A 21,263-nucleotide genomic window follows, 5' to 3' on the forward strand; every position below is an offset into this window, starting at 1 on the left:
CAAACCAAACAGACCCTAAGTTAGCATTGATTGATTTGCTGGGACTGTTGAACACATTTAAAGAACTTGAAAACAAATCATCTATGTGAAGTGGACTCCTTGTCTTCGTTCATGAAGCTTTTGAACCATTGAATCATAATCTCTTTTAGGTTCGTTTGAGAAGCCTACCCTAATTGGCTTCATTTGATAAGCATTGAATCTGAGTATTAAACATCGGAACAAACAGTATGTAGAAGAAGTTGATCACTTGGCTTCATTTGGGAAGCATTGAATCAAAGTCCTAAGGGGTGAGCATGGGTTGGTTCAGTTCGGTTCCATGGTAGAACCTGTAATCTACCCTGTAGCTAGGGGTCGGTTCTAGGTTTTTGGAACCAAAACCTAACATGTGAAGATTGGTTCCAGGGTTAGTATGGCCCTTGGTGGTTCTGGGATTAGTTATAGGGTTTATCCATGGAACCTGTACTTTCTTTACTCTCCCCGTTTACAAAATATATATATGTATATATATATATGTTCTTTAAAAACTTGATTTTTAATAAATATAATGTATAGTTTAAAACCGATATTATCTTTATTGATTAAATTGGATAACTTAAAAACTTATAAATTAAATTTAAAATTTTATAAATATTACCTTTGACATTACTTATTGTGCACATTTAAATATTAAAATGAAAACAAATGATCAAATCACTTAATAACTCAATGGTCAAGTAAGACCATGGCCTTTGTAACAATGAATGCTTGGGTTCAATTTTTCATATCCTCAAAAGTATTTTGGGATTTATTTTAAGGAAAGTCTCAATAAGGTCGGTTCCACCAAGCTCAACAAAGGCCGGTTCATCATGTCAGTTTGGATAAGGTAAACCCTTATGGTCTGTTTGGTTGCCGAGGAAAAGATGGGATGGCAAGCATCTTTAAAGAATATTCTATTTTCCATGTGTTTGTTTTGAAAGAAAAGTTGGGATTGAGAGAGAAAGAGGTGGGATGCGGGTTCCCAAAAATCGATACGTAGGGTCGCAACAAAATGGTGAGACCCCGGTGGGAAAAGAAAATTTGGCCATTTGTGAGAAAATATTATCGAGAGCACCTTGAAGATAGTCATGTTCTTCCTACACGCCGTCCAATAGTCATCTTTCCGACGCCATCTCCGGCGATTTCTTTTAGCTTAAATCTAGCATTCCTTTGAGATTTTTGTTCTTTTTGGTATTGTTTTTTGTCTTCGTTCGTTTTATGAGTTCCCTCTTCGTCTCACTGTCGTCTTCTTTCGTTGAGCAGATCCTAGCACCAGGTCTGGCATCTCCGGCGCCATCTCACCATCATTCTAGATCTCAGCACCAGACCTCTCATTTTAACGTTGGAACTCATCATATCTGGCATTTTTTATTGTGTTTATAATAGATATTCCATTTTTTGTAGTTGGGAACTCTCTGATGTTATGTTGGGAAACAGATCTTCTGTTTTTTTTTTTTTTGTTGGGAACTCATTAATGTTATTTTTTATTTTTGATTTGTTCCAAATCTGCAATAATTGTGATTATATTTAGTTTTTTATTTTTGATTTATTGTTGGGAACTCGTTGTTCAGATCTTCCGGTTTGATGTTTGTTGTTTATTATTACTCTGTCTCAAGTCATCTCAATTTTTTTTTTCTTTTTTCTATTGACTCTTACTCTGTTAATGATGCTTATTATTGCTCTGTTTCTTATTTTTCTATTGAACACTAATACGTATTTAGCTGGTTCTTTTCCTTATTGTATTTGTTCGACCCAATTTTTACCATATTCTTTGTTTAGGTATAATTTCTTCTACCATATTGATTTTTTGGTTTTTCTAGTTTTCTTTGTGGAACTGTAAGATAGTTTTTAATGGTTACAGGCATCTTGAGATATTAATTTTCTGGTTTCTAGCTGTAATATATTGATAAGAATGCTAGATTAAGGTGCCAATAATTCGAAATGAAACTCAGAAGAGCAGGAAATATATATACTTTTTTCTCCATAAACCAGGATTTTGGTTTCTTCAACCTCACATCTTTCATTGTTCAAATGCTATTGTGCCACGTCGTCCTCAAAACAAGTATTGTAATAATGCATGGATTTGTCAAATTGGGATGGATCTAACAATCCTATAAAATTTTCTCATCAATCAAACACTGAAAAACAGATTTAGCAGGATAATTGGTCTCAACAACCAAACACAGGTGACAGAATTGAGAAAAAAAAATTATCTTCCCATCACATCCTTTCTCATCCCATCCCATCCCATCCCATCTCATCCTTTCTCAGCAACCAAACGAACTGTTAGTGCTAAATAATTTACCAGCTCAGTGCTAAATAAGGCATTTTCCCGCAATAAGGCATTTTCCAACTCAGTGTCGGTTCTAGGGTCAAAAAAATTTACCAGCTCAGTGCTAAATAAGGCATTTTCCCGCAATAAAACTTGAAATTTTGTTTATTCATTGGAGAAAATGTCAAAATGGTGTTGGTATTTCCCAATGGTAAGGTACTTTCTATACTGTTTGAATTATGTAAATCTTAATGCTGCCTAATTGTCATAAAATTAAAATAAATGTTTTGTCCAATTTTCAATAGAAAATTCATACAAAAGCGTGTTTTATGATAAACAAACACTGCAACTAAACACCCCTTAATTTGTTTATGATTTTTGTAGATAAAATATACTTGGACCACAAATGTTTTTTATGCTTTTCAGAAAAATAGAGAAAAAAAGGAGAAATTAAGATAAAAACGGTAGAGAAGAAGATAGAGGTGAAGGAGAAGGCTAAATGGGAGATTGCATGTGGGTAATAGTTGAGGCAGGTGGTGTTGGGGACAATAGTAGCGGCTGAAATTTGGTATATCATTTTTTTGGGTTATGTTTGTATTGCTTGAGTGATCATAGGAGACCATTTTAATGGCTGAGATTATTGCGTATTGGTTGTGATCCAATAGGCCTAATCCAATCCAAGGTTTAGGTCTAATTTTGAGCCGGGATATCAAAGATGTGTTTGCACTTTGAATATTGTGGAGATTGGTTTGATTAAGGTTGTATTTGGTAGCATTATTATTTCTACTTAAAAAGATTCTGGATTAATTAATGCAAATTGGTGAGAGATATGTATTCATCATTCTCTAATCACATTATAAATAAGAGTCACTTCAGCTAGAAACAGAAAAATATTTCTACAAACAGCCTCTAACACATGCATTTCTTTTATCAATAGAAAGTCTGTTTTAACTATAAACAGCTTCAAATAACAGTTGTATACCAATTTGTATTGATCAAACCAAATTATTTCGGGAAGAAAACAGCAATAGAATTATGCATAGATTTAATAATTTATTTGTAATAAATTCATATAAGATCTAAAATTGTCATTTTACACAGGATATATAAAATATTTTGAGACACGAGGCAAGTGTTATGAGGTCAAAACCAATAAGCCCAATTAATGTTTGAGTTGGATCTGGGTCTATTGATGGTGGGGATGAGATCTGTATTTCTTGTCAGTTTGGGACCAAGTCTATCAAAACAGGGCCCAATACAACTCACAGATCGACAAGCCTACTAATAAAGTAACCAAATGGTGGAGAAAAAATCAGAGATGGTGGTGATGTCCAATTTTGGTCATTGCCTTGATATATGTTACATGGATTACTCAGATCAGTTGAAATTAGGGAGACTGCCTCACTCAATGGCTTATATTTTTTTAGTTGATCTAGCATACTTGAACGGCCTAGATTTGTTGATGATATCTTGGTGTATCACTTACGATGGTCCAGATTGATTCACTAATCTTATTAGGGGACCAGTTTGCTGGCCTTATTTATATCTTTGGCTTGTTTGGTACATCATTTGGAAGATCTTGATCATATGAAATCTTAGTACATCCATTTTCCATGGCTGGGGTGGTTTTTCTGTTTTCCTTTTCATAATTTTTTCTTTTTTTTATTGCTCAACGATCATCCTTTGGAGCAGAGTTCTAACCAAACATAGCCTGAAAGATGCCTTATTTCTCATTAATTGGGCCCCTAGAATCCACGTTTCCAAGGCAAATCCTGAAGTTTTCCTAACAAAAATAATAAAAAATAAATAAATAATAATAATAAATCCATCTGTCAAACTTAAAACACTGAAATCCAGCCAACAACCATTATATGGACTAGGAGAAACACTTTCATTGAAAAGCTAATAGAGTGAATAAGGATTTATTTCCATGATTTACCTATCAAACAACAAAATAAACAATATGGGCATTTATGGGCATTGATTATAGTTAGGGGAAACTGCAGAAATTTTCCATGAGGATGAGGTGGGCTCCATGAAGCCATCGGATTGATCTGTTGGACAAATTTAATTTCCATCATTGAAAGGGGTTGAAGTAGTCGATTATTGGCTATGGCAGTCCTAAGCATGAAGTAAAAACCACCTTCGCCGGCAGCTTACACGAAACACCTTCCCATCTGCAAATGTCTTCTCCAAAGCCTTTCCTTTCCTTCTCTAAATGCCAATCGGACCAGTTGAGGGTATACCACAAAATAACAAACACTAACCAAAAAGCTAATACAGGAGTACTAACAGAGAAAACCTTCATCACGATAATCTGGTTGGAGAGCCTACTCTCTCTCTTACGGTTGAAACGACAGCTCAAAACCCCTAGAATATATATTTATAGAAGAAAATAGATAAAGCCAGCGGTATTTGTGTTATGATAGGAGTCTTAATTGCATTGTGAAACCACTCCACTCCAAGAATGACAAGATAAATTGGTTCTAATGGATTGGCTTTGCTACTAACCACAGATATTTGTGATAATAATCACTTTTTCAAGCAGAGTTCGGAATTCTCATCAAGTCCAAATTGGGCCCTCAACAGAATACGTTAATCCAGTAATCAAAAAAAGTCATCCTACACATGCATCCAACTTACTTATCCTCTTGGGATACGAGTCTTGTGTTTGGATAAACAAATGGACGTTCAAGCTTTAGATGTTGGTAATCCATCTTACTTCACAAAGCATGAAAACATGTAGCTATATATCTACATGTGTGGACTTTCATGCCAAAGACATTAATGGTACGTGTCGTGTGACTTACGAAATTTTCGATCAAGGTCAATCTCACGCCTTGCAAGCCAAGCATCTCCTCAAGGCCCACAGTTTGAACGAGATCTCTATAAATATCCAAGTCAAGTTACCGTCCAACATATAGAATTCGGCATCATCGAGGACATCGGCACCATCTATAGCTCTATCACCTCGTACTCGACGGGCATTTGTAGATATGTGAATTTTTAAGTCAAATAGGTGGGTTTAATTTACATAGTAGTCTTCATAAGTAAATAATATAAGCCTCCATGGGCCTAAGGCTCAAGTCTACATAAATATGACTTAATAGCCCAAGGATTCAAGTGTATTAAGTCTAATATGGCCCATGCCTTATTGTAATAAGGTGTTTACATTAGTAGACTTGTCCATGGGTCGGGTAGCCCGATAGGCTGGCCCAGCCCGGCCCGTTATTAAGTCAGGACTGATCATAATTTTAGGCCCATGGCCTCAGGCTTGGGCTCGGGCCTAAAGCACCAGTCCTGACTTTTTTCGGGTTGAGCTCGGGCTTTCTCAAAAAAGCCCGGCCCAAGCCCGACTTGATACTATATATCAAATAATAAAAATATGTTTTATTTAATAAAATATATAATATTTTTTCTTTGTTCTTCTTCTCTTTTTTCCAAGTAATAGTGAGATGTTTATTATTTTTGAGTTTTGAAGGTTTTTAATATAAATAAAACATGTTTTTTATTGAATAAAAAAAGAAAAAAAATGTTTTCAAATTTCTAGTCAGGCTTGGGTTCGGGCCTGAGTGTATTCTGTTGATACATATACAAAGCCCGACCCATGAACAAGTCTACACATTGGCAAGACCATTAACTCCTACATAATGTGCATGTATGGAAGTTAATTCTAATCAAACACCCAACTTACATGGAATTGGTTCGTAAAGTGGGTTGAGGTGGCAATCCCAATCCTAAGCTATAAATAGCCTTGCCTAGGAAGAAAGAGCCCCCTTTTCTCTCTTTTTTTTTATACACATTGCAAAAAGCTCTCACACACCAATACTTGAGGATTGCAAGCAACCACAATTTTTTGCAAATTCCAATAACTTCAAGATCAAGAGAGAAGAAAGAAGGGGAATGCTTCTCCATTCTCTACAACACACTTAGATTCAAGTTCTCCTAAGAAGATCAAGCCATTACAAAAATGCCCTTCTTAGAGAAGCATCCTTCATAGCCGATCAAACGCGAAGCCCAAAGTGAAGAAATCTACATCAACTCTTCAAAAGCACCAAAATTAAGGAAATCTATATCAACACTTCAAAAAGTATGAGAAACATGCCAACAACCTTTGTCTTTTCCAAATTCGACCATTAACCAGAGGTTGTTCACGTCATCGAGTAGAATTCAAAGATTGTTTATTCATTGTATTATCTTTGTTATAAATTATTTTTGTAATTTATCCTCATATTTTGTGTCAATTAAATATATGAAATTTATGTCAATATTCGCATTTTTATTGAATTTACTACCAATTAGATCATTTAGTTTAATCAACTCAGAACCATTAAGTATTGGAACCTAAGCCAATGTTTTAAATAATGACCTAATAATGTATTGCTTTTTCCCCTGAGTGATAGGCAAGTGGTTAATTGTCTAGATCAAATGGGTCAATCCATGATATCTTAAATAATGGAAGGTCAATTTAGTAAATCGATTGCAAACTATAAGGGATCTATTAGTAAAATGCAAAGTATAGGGTAGGTTTTAGTAAATCCATAAAACTAAATACACATTTAGTAATTAAGTTCTTACCTACATCTATATATTAATGTTTTTATTTAATTTGTTCTTAAATTGTGTTTTTGCTGTGAAAATTAAAATTAAGTTGGTTTTCTTTTGGTTGTTTCGAAAAAACAATAAATAGTTTTGAATTAAACCATCAAAATAATGTTTTCTTAAAAAACAAACTAGCTTGCAGTATAGAAATTAAATGATCTATTAAACATAATTTTAAATAATCATATGAAAACAAGCTATCTAAACTAGGAATTCATGAATACATGCATTTTTTGTTTCAGATTTGGAAATAAAAAACACATACATATATAAGCAATAACATGTTTGTTTTCATTTTAATAACCAATTTGTTTTCAAACCATCTGGTTCTATTTTGTGCTTAGAACTAGAAACAACAAAAACAATTGACATTTAAGAACATTGCCTTATATTATTGGGTTGTGTTTCACATATATGATCAACCACAAGATGAATGGTTATCATCTACGAGTTGGTTGTTGGTTGTACATTCATAATTAACTAGGTCTCTAAAAGATACCTGCTTATCCGAGTCCCTATTCAACATCCACTTTGATTGAACCTGACTTATATTTTAAAAATCACATCTCTATTTACATATAATTTGAATCTACATCAATCCAATGCAATTAGGATCCAAGGACTTACTCTTTTAATCTGTTTTCAACCTTTGATGTCTTAAAAGCAATTTTTTTAGACTTCAAACCTCTTATTTTCATACTTCAGACATCAAACTTGACAACATTCGAAGAAGAAGAAGAAGAAGATATTTTATTGTTTTTAGATATTGTCTTACTATCATTCTAAAATATTATTTTAATTTAATAATATTTAACTAATTCATTTTATTTTTTACTATTTTAATTAGTATTTTATTAATTTATTATTACTTTTATTTCATCATTAACATTTTTAGAATCATCAAAACATAATATTAAATTCAAATAATATTAAAGTATTATTATTTTAATAAGATTACATTATTATTTCATAATATTACTTTAATAATATTATGTTATCATTATCATAGTACTAAATAATATTGTAATAATAGTTTAATAAAAATATTTACATATTTTAATGTTTCCTTATTAAAATAATAAAATATTAATACTAAAATATCTTTATGCTGATAATATTATTTATGATTAGTTTCTTATTAAAATAAAATAATATTATTTTACTATTGCTTTAATTTAGTAATATTTTATTACCTGATAATTTACTTTTTATTATTTCAATTAGTATTTTATTTTATGTAGATTTTATTAATGTTTTAGTAATGGTAATTATCATTAATTTTCATTAACATAAATATCCATACTCATAATCAACTATGAGGGAAATATGTTAAAGTAACCATTTTCAGATTTGGGATTCAAATTTCAAAACAACATTCTCTGTATTCAAACAATAGATAAAACAAAAAATAACACTTTAAAAATACTTTCTTTTAGAGATTTTTTCTTTCCAAACATTAAACTTCATAGCAACAAAATGACACCCAAGTCAGATAATGTTTTGATACAAAGTTCATATGCTTTTTCTTAATTAAGTTTATTTAAATGTTGTATTTTCATTAGAAGTTCATAAGCTCAAGTAAGTTACTTTTAATTTCAATGGATAAGATTTATTCAAATTTGAATATTATTAAGATTGAGAGATTGAGAGACTTCAATACATGAGGTCCATTGACCTTACAAATGAGAGATTGAGAGAGGTTGTTGGATTCACTAGGGATGCATCTTGGGCAGGCCCAACGGCCAATGCGAGCCTGGACTTGGTCCAAAAAGTTTGGGCTCTTCCTGGGTTCAAGCCTAGTCCTTAAATAGCCCAAATCTGACCTGAGTCTAACTTTGACCTAGACCTGTTCATGGGCCAGGTAGCCCGATGGCCCGGCCTGACCCGGCCCAGCCCGCATCCCAGTCGGGCTTGGTCATGTAATTAGGCATACGGGCCTGACCTCGGGCCTAACACAGTAAGCCCGACTATGTTTCGGGTCGGGCTCAGGATTTGTCAAAAAAGCTCGGCCCGGCCCGACCCGACTCAGCATTATATATTTTATAAAATATATAATATTTATTTTATATATATTTATAATTTAATATATATATTTTTTATTCTTTTTTTATAATCTCTCTCTCTCTCTCTATTCAACTGCTAACAATATGGACTAAATTCCAGGCTTGGGCCCAGGCCCAGGCTTTGGACTTTTTATGAGGGTCGGGCTCGGGCCCAAGTTGTAGGCCCTATGGTTGGGCCAAGTTCAGACTCGGGCCTTAGAAAATTCTGTTAATACAGAGTGAAAGCCCGCCCCGGACCAGCCCATGAACATGTCTACTTTGACCTTATCACTACTTGTATTATTAGGTATGCATATTGGACAGGCCTAACCTGATTGAGCTTGAACTTGGGTCCACAAGTTTGGGCTTAGGATGGGTTCAAGCCTAGACCTTAGATAGCCCAAACCCTCTCAAAGCTAGCTTTGACCTTATCCCAACCCATACTCATTAGGTAATGCATCTTGGGCAGGCCCAGCCTAAACCTGAACTTGGGTCCAAAAGTTCGGGCTTAGGATGGGTTCAGGCCTAGCCTTTTAATAGCCCAAACCCACTCGGGCCTGGCTTTGACCTTATCCCAACCCATATTCATTAGGTATGCATCTTGGGTAGGCCAACCTGAGCCTGAACTTGGGTCCACAAGTTTGGGCTTAGGATGGGTTCATGCCTAGACCTTAGATAGACCAAACCTGCCCGAGCCTGGCTTTGACCTTATCCTAACCCATATTTCATTAGGTATGCATCTTGGGCAGGCCCAACTTGAGCCTGAACTTGGGTCCAAAAGTTCGGGCTTAGGATGGGTTCAGGCCTAGCCCTTTGATAGCCCAAACCCGCCCGAGCCTGACTTTGACCTTATCCCAACCCATATTCATTAGGTATGCATCTTGGGCAGGCCAACTCGAGCCTGAACTTGGATCCAAAAGTTTGGGCTTAGGATGAGTTCAAGCCTAGACCTTAGATAGCCAAAATGCCCAAGCCTGGCTTTGACCTAATCCCAACCCGTATTCATTAGGTATGCATCTTGGGCAGGCCCAACTCAAACCCTGAACTTGGGTCCAAAAGTTCGGGCTTAGGATGGGTTCAGGCCTAGACCTTAGATAGCCCAAACCCGCCCAAGCCTGGCTTTGACCTTATCCCAACCCGTATTCATTAGGTATGTATCTCGGGCTGGCCCAACCTGAGCCCTGAACTTGGGTCCAAAAGTTCGGGCATAGGATAGGTTCAGGCCTAGACCTTAGATAGCCCAAACCCGCCCAAGCCTGGCTTTGACCTTATCCCAACCCGAGAGATGAATTTTGATTAGTTACCATTCTTTTATCATGGTCGAACATCTCATACCCTAAATTGAAATAAATTGAAAACAAAAGGAATTATAAAAAGTAGTTATTTGTAATCTGCCCCCTACTGGGCACGCCCCAAAAACGTCCCATAATACAGCCCAACCGTGTATTGGGAACATTTCCCAATGACAAGTATGGAAGATGTTCTCAATGCACACTGAGATGTGCATGTGGGGCATATTTGGGGTGCATTCTGCGGGGGGGCAGATGTGAACTCGACCTAAAGGTCCGAAAACAGAAGAACATGTAGAAATGGACATATGTGAACAAGTTTGGGAGCATCATGCCTGGGACTTTACACAGGGTTGCTTGTGCTCTTTAATTACTAGGTTGAATCATAGAGAGAATTTTAGGTCTGAAGTTGAAATAAGCATTAGCAAATAGCTGAAAAACATGACAGGTGGAATATATATATATATATATATATATATATATATATATATATATAATATGATAAAAAGTGATGGTGACTTTTTTGGTGTTCATGCAATATCTCCTTGAAGATCATATCCTGCAATTATACATTTAATCTACCTTTCATAATCATATTCTGCAAAGCCATAAATAAAGAAAACAAGTGGATAAAGGGAAGAAGAAATGGTTAAAGAAGTAATGAAAATTCACTATTTCCTCCGCAATATGTTACTGGTTTCTTGTTGATCATTCTCATGAGTCCTCAATCTCAAGATACTGGAGAGTGAGAGGCTGCAAGAAGGGAAGCTCCAACACCCGAGCCATCATTGGAATGTTAAACAACGACACTCTCAGAGCCTTCCTCTCCCAGCAACTCTTTGAGAGTGCTTTCTAGACAATTTCTGAATTCGGTGTAACGTTCATATAGCCCAGCATCCATGGCTATAATTGTCCTCCCTTCCTTGTGTGTATAGAACTAGTCAAACCATATCATATCAGATTTAAGACAACCAACTACTTATGTGTATTTGTTTTGAATGTTCAAGATCCCAATTTGTTAAAAGCCAATTGTATGTCTACATGCTCTCAGGCTGGGGTTTGCCCCTCTGAGTTGGGTATGTATTTCATCACTTTTTTTTTTAAAATTGATAGTAGGCTTGGCTCTTGTCTCAGTCTGTTAAGTCTGGGGCTTGTGGTGTTCTTGTAAATTGTTAATTCTGTGTTGTTTCTCTGGGCTGCCATTCTATGTTTTTTTGTAGTTTTTATTCATTATCAAAACAAGTACCTTGTTATACAATTCTATGTTTTTATTGTAGTTTTTGTAAATATCAATGAATGGATTGGTTCACCTGCAACCTAGTAGTAGAGACTGATGAAAATGAAAATGTTCAAACATGCCTTTTTGTTACTATATGAGAAACATTTTTTTTTCTTTTGGTTGATAGAGAATATTTTATCTGGATCATAAAGGGAAAGGAGAGCCTTTTCTTGGATTTGGATCCACCCCTCATAAAATTGGAGCCTTTTATTGTATGTCATAATTAAAGGTTCCACACAAGTGAAGGCTATAGATTTTTTTCCCCTGCTCTTTTCTCTGTAAATGACATGATCAGGACTTGGCAAAATTTGATGAAACGAGTTATTTGGCAAGGAATATTTCTAATTCCCTTTTTGGCATCTTCCAAAACTTGTACACTTTTTTGCAAATTTTTGTAATTTTTTGCAACAGTTTTTGCACTTTCTACAATTTTTATTGCAAAGTTTTGTATTTTTTGTAATTTTCTATTAGAGAGATGATTCTTTTAAAAACTGGGTATGCATGTCGACCCGACCCATTTCTGTCATGACTCACGAGGTAGTCTTTAGAGATGATTCTCTTAAAAACTGGTTTTCCGAGTATATGGGTTGACACAACCCATTTCTGTCACATGGTAGTATGATTCTCTTGAAAATTAGTTGTCTGGGTGTATCAATGTATGGGCTGACCCAACTCATTTCTGTCATCTGACAGTCTCAAGGGAGACTATTCTCTTAAATAGCTGTTTTTGGATATATGAGTTGGTCCAACCCATTTTTGTCATGCATCTATCTTAAGAGACGATTCTCATAAAAAACCAATTTTCTAGGTATACAGGTCGACCCAACCATTTCTTTTTTTCTAAGATAGATAAAAAAAAATTATAAAAGACAAAAGGATTTGAAAAGGGGTCCAACCGAAATTAGACATGCTCTTAAAGCCCAAGGTCAAAAACCAGGCCCAAACTAAGCCACACCAGCCCACCTAACCACAACAATAACTTACCCTAACCCAATAAGCACAAACAAAAAAACTTTCCTCAAAAATCCACAAATTCCACTTTAAAACAGTTTACAACGTTTCTAAACTCCTCTTCCTCTCCTTCCCTGTCATTTCTGTCGTATGATAATCTCGAGAGAAATTATTCTCTTAATTAATACTACTTTCCTAATATGCCGGTCAACGTGATTCATTTTTGCATCTATAAGTGAGGGTAAATGGATCAATATGGATGAGGGTGGGTTAAAGTCACTATAGATTAATCAAAGAAATCAATATAGATGAATCAAGGTCGGTCAAGTCAGGGTAAATTATGACCCATTAAAAAAATTGATGATGGGTGATAAGGGATTGGATAATCAATATGGGTGAACTAATCAACTCTTACCCAACCCAATCTACCCATTTGCCACCCCAGTAAATAATGACCACAACGTTCAAATCAAAAGAACGTAGAAATGGAGGTTGAGAACATCTCCGAGCTCTAGCCTAGAATACGAGTGAAGCAGACAGGTGTTGAAAAACCTACCTAGCTAGTACGTTTTCTTTACGTGCTGTTATCACCGTCACCAACAACAACAGGAAACTTGTTATTTTGTGCTGAACGTAGGCTCTGGGTAATTGTTATAAGACGTCAGGAGTTGACGTTAAGGTCTTGTTTGCATGCTTTTTCTCTCCTTTTCTTTTCTAGAAAACATAATCAATCTTGACTATTAAGTAAACTAATAGCAGAGCCAGAAACACGAGGGTCGGTGGATTGAGCGTATCCATCTGATGAGCAGACTTTCTTGCTACTAGTTAGTATAGTAGTCATTGATAGTCACTGATTATATATAACTCATCTACGAAGCTTCGCCATCGAAATTAAAGTATGAAACTATCAAGTCAATTGACTCTAGCTGCAACCTGCAAGCCTATCTGCAATCCACAGCCACCAATTCTCACACCGAGGAGATAAGAAATCAACACTCAAAATTTAATGGGTCGGTCTTCCACATTTTTTCGACTCAAAACCCACCCCGCCTTCGAGGTCAATACGACGGAGAAAAGAAATTAGATGTTAATATTAATTTTTCTATATTAGCTTGGAAGTTGGAAGTGGAAGAGCACTAATTAATTAATAAATCCTTAGCAAACTTTCTGGCCTTCAAAACCCAGAGACTCTAGGAAAAACTCAGACAAGGCTATTGAGTTGATCAATGATACCATCTTGAAAGCTTCTCCCTCGTCAGAGTATACCACCTCTAATGCTCTGGTACCTCTCACCATCTTTGACAGAGCAGCCTCTGATCTCCATGTCCCCATCTTATACGCCTTCCGGGCACCTCTACCGTCAAACGAAGCCATCAAGGAAGGACTCTCCAAAGCCTTTGCTCACTACCCCCATCTCGCCGGTCGGTTCACGACTGACGATCAAGGCCGCATTTGCATCATTCTAAGCAACGCTGGTGTCCGGGTAATTGAGACTTACGTTCCAATCACACTGGCGGAGCAACTCCCCTTCACTCCAGCTTCAGAGGTTGGCAAAAACCTCCTCCCACCCCTAGAAGGTGTGGAAGAATTGCTCCAGGTTCAGCTAAACCGCTATGCCTGTGATGGGCTCGTGCTAGGCCTGAGTTCACACCACCGTGTAGCCGATGGCCAGTCCATGAGATACTTCACTGTCTCATGGGCGAACTTGGTGCGCGGACTTGACATTGAACCACTTCCCTATCACCACCGAGATGCTGTTTCTGTCCCAAGAAACCCACCCAAATCTGAGTTCGACCACCCTTCCATGGAGTTCAGAAAGCACACTGCTTCATCAAACACCAATGAACTTCTATCATCCCCCACTGTCAATCTGGTCGTCCATCTTTCAGCTGAGTTTGTAACCAAGCTCAAAGCAAAGGTGCGCCAAGGAGGCAAATGCTACAGCACTTTTTGAGTGCATCCTTTCACATATGTGGAAGAAGATGACACAAGCCCAGGGGCTTGAACAGGATGAGTTCACCCAAGTCAGAGTGGCGGTGAATGGCCGAGACCGAATGAATCCGCCGGTGCCCAAGGAGTACTTCGGCAACTTGGTGCTCTGGGCCTACCCAAGGCTGAGGGTGAAGGACTTGTTGCAGGAGAGCCATGCCTACGTTGCTAAGGCAATCCATGAGGCCGTGGCTAAAATTGACCATGAGTACTTCCAGTCATTTATTGATTTCGGAGAGTTATGGAAAGGAAAAGAAGGTGAGTTGGTAGTGATGGTGCTGGAGGCCGGAAACGCAGCGTGTCCTAACCTGGAGGTGGATAGCTGATTGACGTTCTGCTTTCATGATCTTGACTTTGGTGGCGGAGCGCCCTGTACTTTTATGCCCCCATATTTGCCTGCTGAAGGCTTAATGGTATTTGTTCCTTCTTGCAAAGAGATAGGAGATGTGGATGTATTCCTTGCACTGGTGGATGAGCAGGTCGAACACTTCAAACATATTTTCTACGATTTGGATTTAAGTCACAATTGAGGTGGGAATGATGTCTGAAGCTGCTCTTCCACTTTACTTATCTTTGATGTATATATATTATAGCATAATTAATTATTTATTTATTTATTGTTTTCTAGATGGGCAGTATAGCATGATCAACGTTATAGGATAAATACTCAAACTTTTTCTTTGTAATATCATGGGATAAATATATAGTTAAACAACCCCTATGGTTTTAGACAAATTCTTAAGCGATCCCTCTGGTTTCTAAATGATTTAGGTTGTGTTTGGTGTCACTGCTGTTTTTACCTGAAACATTTTGGGTTGATCACTACAAATTGGCATAAAATCGTTATTTGAAACATGTTTAACTTAAAAATGCATGCGTGGGATGTTGTCTTTAAAACTTCAACTTGATGTTTCAGGTAGAAACATTGAAACAACAATATTGGTACTAATCATTTTGTTAGAAATTAGGGTTACAAAAACTTGAAAGAGAAGTTCTCATGCATATCTAAAGACATTGTCTTTAGAACATTATTTTCCCCCACTCAGTTTCATTGAATGTCGTTGGGTTACAGGAAAATTCGTTCCTAAGATACAATAGAGCATTGGGTGAGAAACTGCAATCAATAAAGTTGAAAAAACTCCGAAGAAACCTTCTATAAAATAATAGTAGATCAAACTAAGAGAGACAGTGAGAAGTGGTGAAGGTTGCTATTTACACAAGTGGTGAAGGTTCGTATCACAGTATATGCATGTTATTTTTACACAAGTAATGAAGCCATTTGACTATGTTTGGGTTTCGGGCTTGATTGAACCACTTAGGTTCAAACCGGTCAGACCAACTTGAATTATCTAATTGGATTGTCTTCGAGCTAATCGCATCAAGAGTGGTTGAACCGTTTAGATCCGGATCAGTCCAATCAAACCAGACCATGCAGGTTCAGTCAAAAAGCAGGTTGACTTGGACCAGCCCATATCAAGTTTGTACATGGGTTTGAGATCGAACCGACTGGCTCGAAGTGGGTCAGGAGAAGTAAATTGGACATGTCCAAATTTGGGTTGGGTTGTACAGATACGCGTCGGACTAGACAATCGAAACCGGTCAAAGCAACGGGGTGGCTTTTGGGTTGGGAGGGATCGGGTCCAGACCGAACCATCCCACCCCAATTCGGATTCAGGTCAGGTTCGAATCGGGCTAACTGACCCAAACAAGCTGAACCGAGGTGATCGGGTCTGTTCATATTTAGACCAAGTTGAGCTGGTCCGGACTCGGGTCAAGTTGATTTGGATTAATGTCGATTTGGGTGAAGTGTGTTGATTTGAGACAAAACTAATTTTAGTCAATAATTAATAGAAAATTTATGCATTAACTAGAAATTATTTCATTCAAATGAAGAAAATTAAAAAATGCTAAGAAATTAATACTTATATCTTTAATGTTAACCCAATGATTATCCACAACCTAACCCAATCCAACCCATTTAAATTGACCCAATGAATAATCAAACCCATTTCCAACCAACCAAGTAAACGAGTGAATTGAATAAATTAGATAATGGGTGGATTGGGTGAGTTCAAAGGGTTGGATGAAAAATTGCCACCCCTAGCTGCCATCCACTGCTGGATTCACGGTCCACAGTTCAGGGAGGAGAGTATAAGAGTTTTCAAAGGTAATCTGTTTTATTGGTGGGGACTAGCAAGATGCTGATCCAAAGGACTAGCAGATGCGGACTCCAATTGATGCGGATGCGACTGGAGTCGTTTTTCTAGCAGAGAGCGTAATGGAGATGGTGGGGTTGAGATTACTTTGACTCTCAACCAGCGGGAAATGGATGCCTTTGCTTCAGCATTTGTTAGTTCTTTTAATTCTCTCTTTTGATCCCCTCGCCAAACAGAGAATAGAAACAATAAAGATGGTATTTAACTGCCTTCTACAATGTTGGGAGCGATTGCATTTAATTCTGATGGTCAATACATCTGTACGTGCTAGTATTAGAAAAAAGGTAAATCAGCAGATTGTGTGGTGGCTAAAGGCTGCGTTTGGCATGATTTCAGAGAATTAATTCTGGTGAATTTTCAGATTAATTGCTGGAACTAATTATTGATTCTTCTATTTCTAGGCTTAGAACCCATTGTAAAGAATTGGTTTCTTTGGAGTTTAAAAAATCATTTTTTATTGAAACTCATTGTTCAAACAATGATTGCTTGGAGCAGAAATAATTTTAACCAAACATAGCATGAAAACAAAAAATCTCATTTAATTTATCCTTAATTGGGCCCATAGGTCCCACCACCTTCTAAGTTCTAAGACTGTGAAACCTTGCATGTGCCTCCAAAACCAATCCCGAAGTTTCACCCAAAAAAAAAAAAAAAAAAAAAAGAAAGTACTCTTTCTAAGAAAAGCTAATGGAATGTTCCATGAAGTGAAAAAACTGGACATTGATTACAGTTAAGAGAAATTGGAGAAGCTCCTCTGTTGTCTTCTCCCATTAATTTCAACCCAAAGAGAGATGGGCCTAAATTGCAAAGTTTTGCTTTCAGAATCCCCTGTAAATTTCATGAGAGCTGCGTAATGATGTAATGGTGCTGGTCTCCATGAATCCACGCCTGATTGATTTGTCTGATAAATTTCCATTCAAAAGCTATGCTTCCCTCATACCATATATGGCCTTGGAGCAGTGATCAATGAAGCTGCTAGGGAAATCCTTTGCTTGAATTTAGAACCATCACCACAGGCACAGGCAGCTTACATGAAACACCTTCCCATTTGCAAATGTCATCTCCTAGGCCTCCCCTCTCCTTCTCCTGCAGATACCATTGGAACAAATTGAAAGAATACCAGAAAATTACAAACATATACCACAACACTACCAGAGTGTTGATAGACAAAATCCTCATCATGGTGACCTGATTAGAGAGTTTTTGATTGCTAGTTCTCTGGCTCACTAATCACTATTACCCAGGAAAGAAGAGGAAAGCACTCACTTTGTCCTGATAGAGTCGAGAGTTTTTATAGGGGAGGTAGCAGTGTTAATTTGCACCCTCTCTGTTGATCACAACCCCATCTTCCCTCTACCATACTTGGTGTGCAGTACAAGTTTTCTCTAGTCAATATCGTTCCATGATAAGTCTCTTGAATATGGCTATAGAAGTCTATTAATGTCTTCCTAGCTTCATTGACTTAATTACAACAATCAAATTAAATATATATATATATATATTATAAATTCTTTAGCTCTCTTTTTCTAACGAATATTAAAACCTTCCTCCCAATTCACCCTAATTATTAGTCACATTCCTGGACTAGATAGGAAAAATAAATCAGAAATATACACCTATTGAATCGTTTGGTAATGGCTGAAGTGGCTGAATTGAATGATTTATCACCTTATCTATAGGTGGGTGTTTGGTTAATTTGTCAAAGAGCATGGTTCAAAGTATCATACTATCATACAATTGGATACGCACAAAATGCATATGGGGGGTTTGACCCACACGTTTTCTTTTTTTCTTTTATTATTTTTAATTTTGGGGCTGGTCTTAGCAAGGCCTACCCCATAAAAATATTAAAAACATATAATAGTTTATATTTAGATTTTCAGGATGGGGCCGATACGATACGATATGCCTGATATATCCTGATAAATGGAAAATTTTGAACCTTAGAGGACTTTTCTTATCATAATTAGCATAATTTTCTTAAGTTTACTTATCAAAGCTGTTCTGTAAATGGAAAACCAAACTTACTTTTAATATCTTCTAATAATGGCAAGTTGATATTAATAGAAAAAGTTATCTCTGATGAATTAAAAGCCCCCCGTATATAATAAATAAAATAATTATAATTAAACGAAAGAAATATTCAAGGGTATGATAATTAACCCAACTTTAGGCTCCATTTGAAAGGAGTACAAATGTAAATATGTAGAGCACAAAACCTTCTATTTTATATTACTATTAAGCGTGCATGTACTTTGTACATGGCAATTCTACATGACGATAATGATAGTAATAATGTATTTGCAAATTTTTATAAATATGTACTTTTATTTTTTTTTATTATTAATCGGATGTAGATTGCAAAATCCAAATCTGATTACATAAACACCTCATTCAAATATGTGATAATTGGATCGAGTTGTGAAGTTTCAAATGCCATTGATAGACCTACCTACTTCGCTAGATTCTCCTTTTTGTAATGTTTAGTCTTTTTGGTGTATCTTTTTTTGTTCATTTATAAAAAAAAATGTAAGATTTAAATAGAGGGGAATAATGTGAATAGTAGTAGTTTAGTTTACAATTTAAACATCATAATTAAATAGGGACTAAATTAAAAAATGAGTATTTTAGTCAAAAAAATTTCCACAATCTTATTCGTATTTTAATAGTAGTGTAAATATAGAATTATAGACGTGTTCAATTTTTTCTATTTTTTTGTATTTCTGTATGTAAAATAATTTTGATATATCACACTTACTTTTGTTTAATATGATAATTATATGATATTATACATGTGCCTAAATGTTTTTTTCTTTTTTGCAAAATTTATGTATTTTTTTCATTTTTATATTTTTATATTTTATTAATTTTTATTATTTATTTATGACATTAAATATTAACATACTTGACACAAAAGTTGAACTATTGATTTTTGTCAAACAATAAAATAATTTCATTTTGTGTTCAGTTTTGAATTATGTATTTCATTTTCATTGAGTTCATGTTGTTAAAAATATTGACATAGATCTAATTAGTGGCATTTATTAGTAAAAAAACAACTTAAATATAAGATTTAATAAGATAAAATGAAAGTTAATAATTTAATTATAAGACTTAATGAGAGCGGATTAAATGGGGTGGGATGTAATAATTGAAGTTACATTTTTAACTCTTACCATTAGAGATGGACTAAATACACAATTATAGTCATTTTAGTAACCAACAAAGCTGGCATTAAAGCTATAATAAAATGGCTTTTATACCCTTTCTCAAACAAAGAAGTATAGGGTAATTTTAGTCCAAAAAAAAAATCACATTGCATTCCCACTTTTATATATAGTATAGATTGTGTAACTATTTGTATGGTACATATTTGTATTTGTACTCCTTCCAAACTGAACCTTATTTTCAAAAGTTTAGGAGCCAAAACCTCTCCCGATTAACTTGTTTTGCTGAAATAATACAAAGCATTAAGTAATTCAATTCAGCAAGAAGAAGAAGAAGAAAAGCAATTAATTCAATTCAGCTACTTCAATTGTTACCAAACGGATCCCCAAATCACAAAACATTTCACCCCAGTATCATGGTGTAGAGACAACAATGGTTGAAGGAGCCCTACATTGGGTATCGAGCTTTATGGAGAACTAATGCCTGCATCAGTTTGATCATTGCTTTTGATCATGAGCATGAGAAGTGTTAGGGTCGTATCTTAGCCAGTCAAGCTGCCATGTCCCAGGGTCACCCGACGTCCTCAGCCACATCAAAAAGCTAACATGTTTTGCATTGGATTCAATGGACATACCAGCAGGCAAACCTCGGACAAGAATGAGGTATGCAATGTATCTACCTTGCTGATAAGCATCCCCTTCGAACATGGGAACATCCAAAAACCTTGGTGGGCGGTCTTCTCACTTGAATGCCACATGCCCGACGAGGAACGTGATCAGGTGCACCACGACACTCAGCTATTTAAAGGCATTTCCACTAAGGTATTTCCCTTCCCCTCAACTCTAGACACTCTAGCCTTTTCTTTGCTCTCTTACTTCCTTAGCCCTACTCGGCTCGGACCAGCTCGCCCACTATAGCTCAACCTAGTGAACTCCTTCACTTTTATTGACTTAAGTGCTAGAATGCCTTCCCCAGGGACCTCTTCCTTGGAACCTCTAATTGTGTTTGGTTCTAGGTTTTGCTCAGTACCTGTACCACTTCGTCCTTCCACCTCAGCTCATCCAAATTGGTAGGTCTTCATCTATTGCACATCCACCTCAATTTGGACAACATCAAGAAGTTCAAAGAGATCCCAATGTCCAATGACCCTAGAGCATACAAAGGGGAGGTCTTTGACATTCGTGACAGTCTTGAGTTTGGGGGTATTAGGAGGATGCCTTGCCTTGTTTTATCATCTCCCAAATGGTCATCTAGAAATTTGGTCAATGAAGGAATATGGAATTAAGGAGTCTTTGATTAAACAATACAACTTTGTGGTAGATGGAGATATGAGATTCTCTAATCCATTTGGATTTTCTCAAGATTGTGAAATTCTACTACTAAGAGAAACAAGAAGAAGCTAATCTTGTATGATCCAAGAAATTAGGGATTCAAGAAAAT

The 21,263-nt window shown here is 36.2% G+C and overlaps 1 pseudogene; it reads left to right on the forward strand.

The window, feature by feature from the left end:
* Nucleotides 1-12,935: 12,935 nt before the first annotated feature.
* On the forward strand, nucleotides 12,936-15,194 carry LOC104593712 (tryptamine hydroxycinnamoyltransferase 1 pseudogene; annotated as a pseudogene).
* The last annotated feature ends 6,069 nt before the right edge of the window (nucleotides 15,195-21,263 follow it).

This window comes from Nelumbo nucifera, chromosome 7, assembly GCF_055504915.1.
Source record: "Nelumbo nucifera cultivar China Antique chromosome 7, China Antique-T2T, whole genome shotgun sequence".
Taxonomy (NCBI): Eukaryota; Viridiplantae; Streptophyta; class Magnoliopsida; order Proteales; family Nelumbonaceae; genus Nelumbo; species Nelumbo nucifera.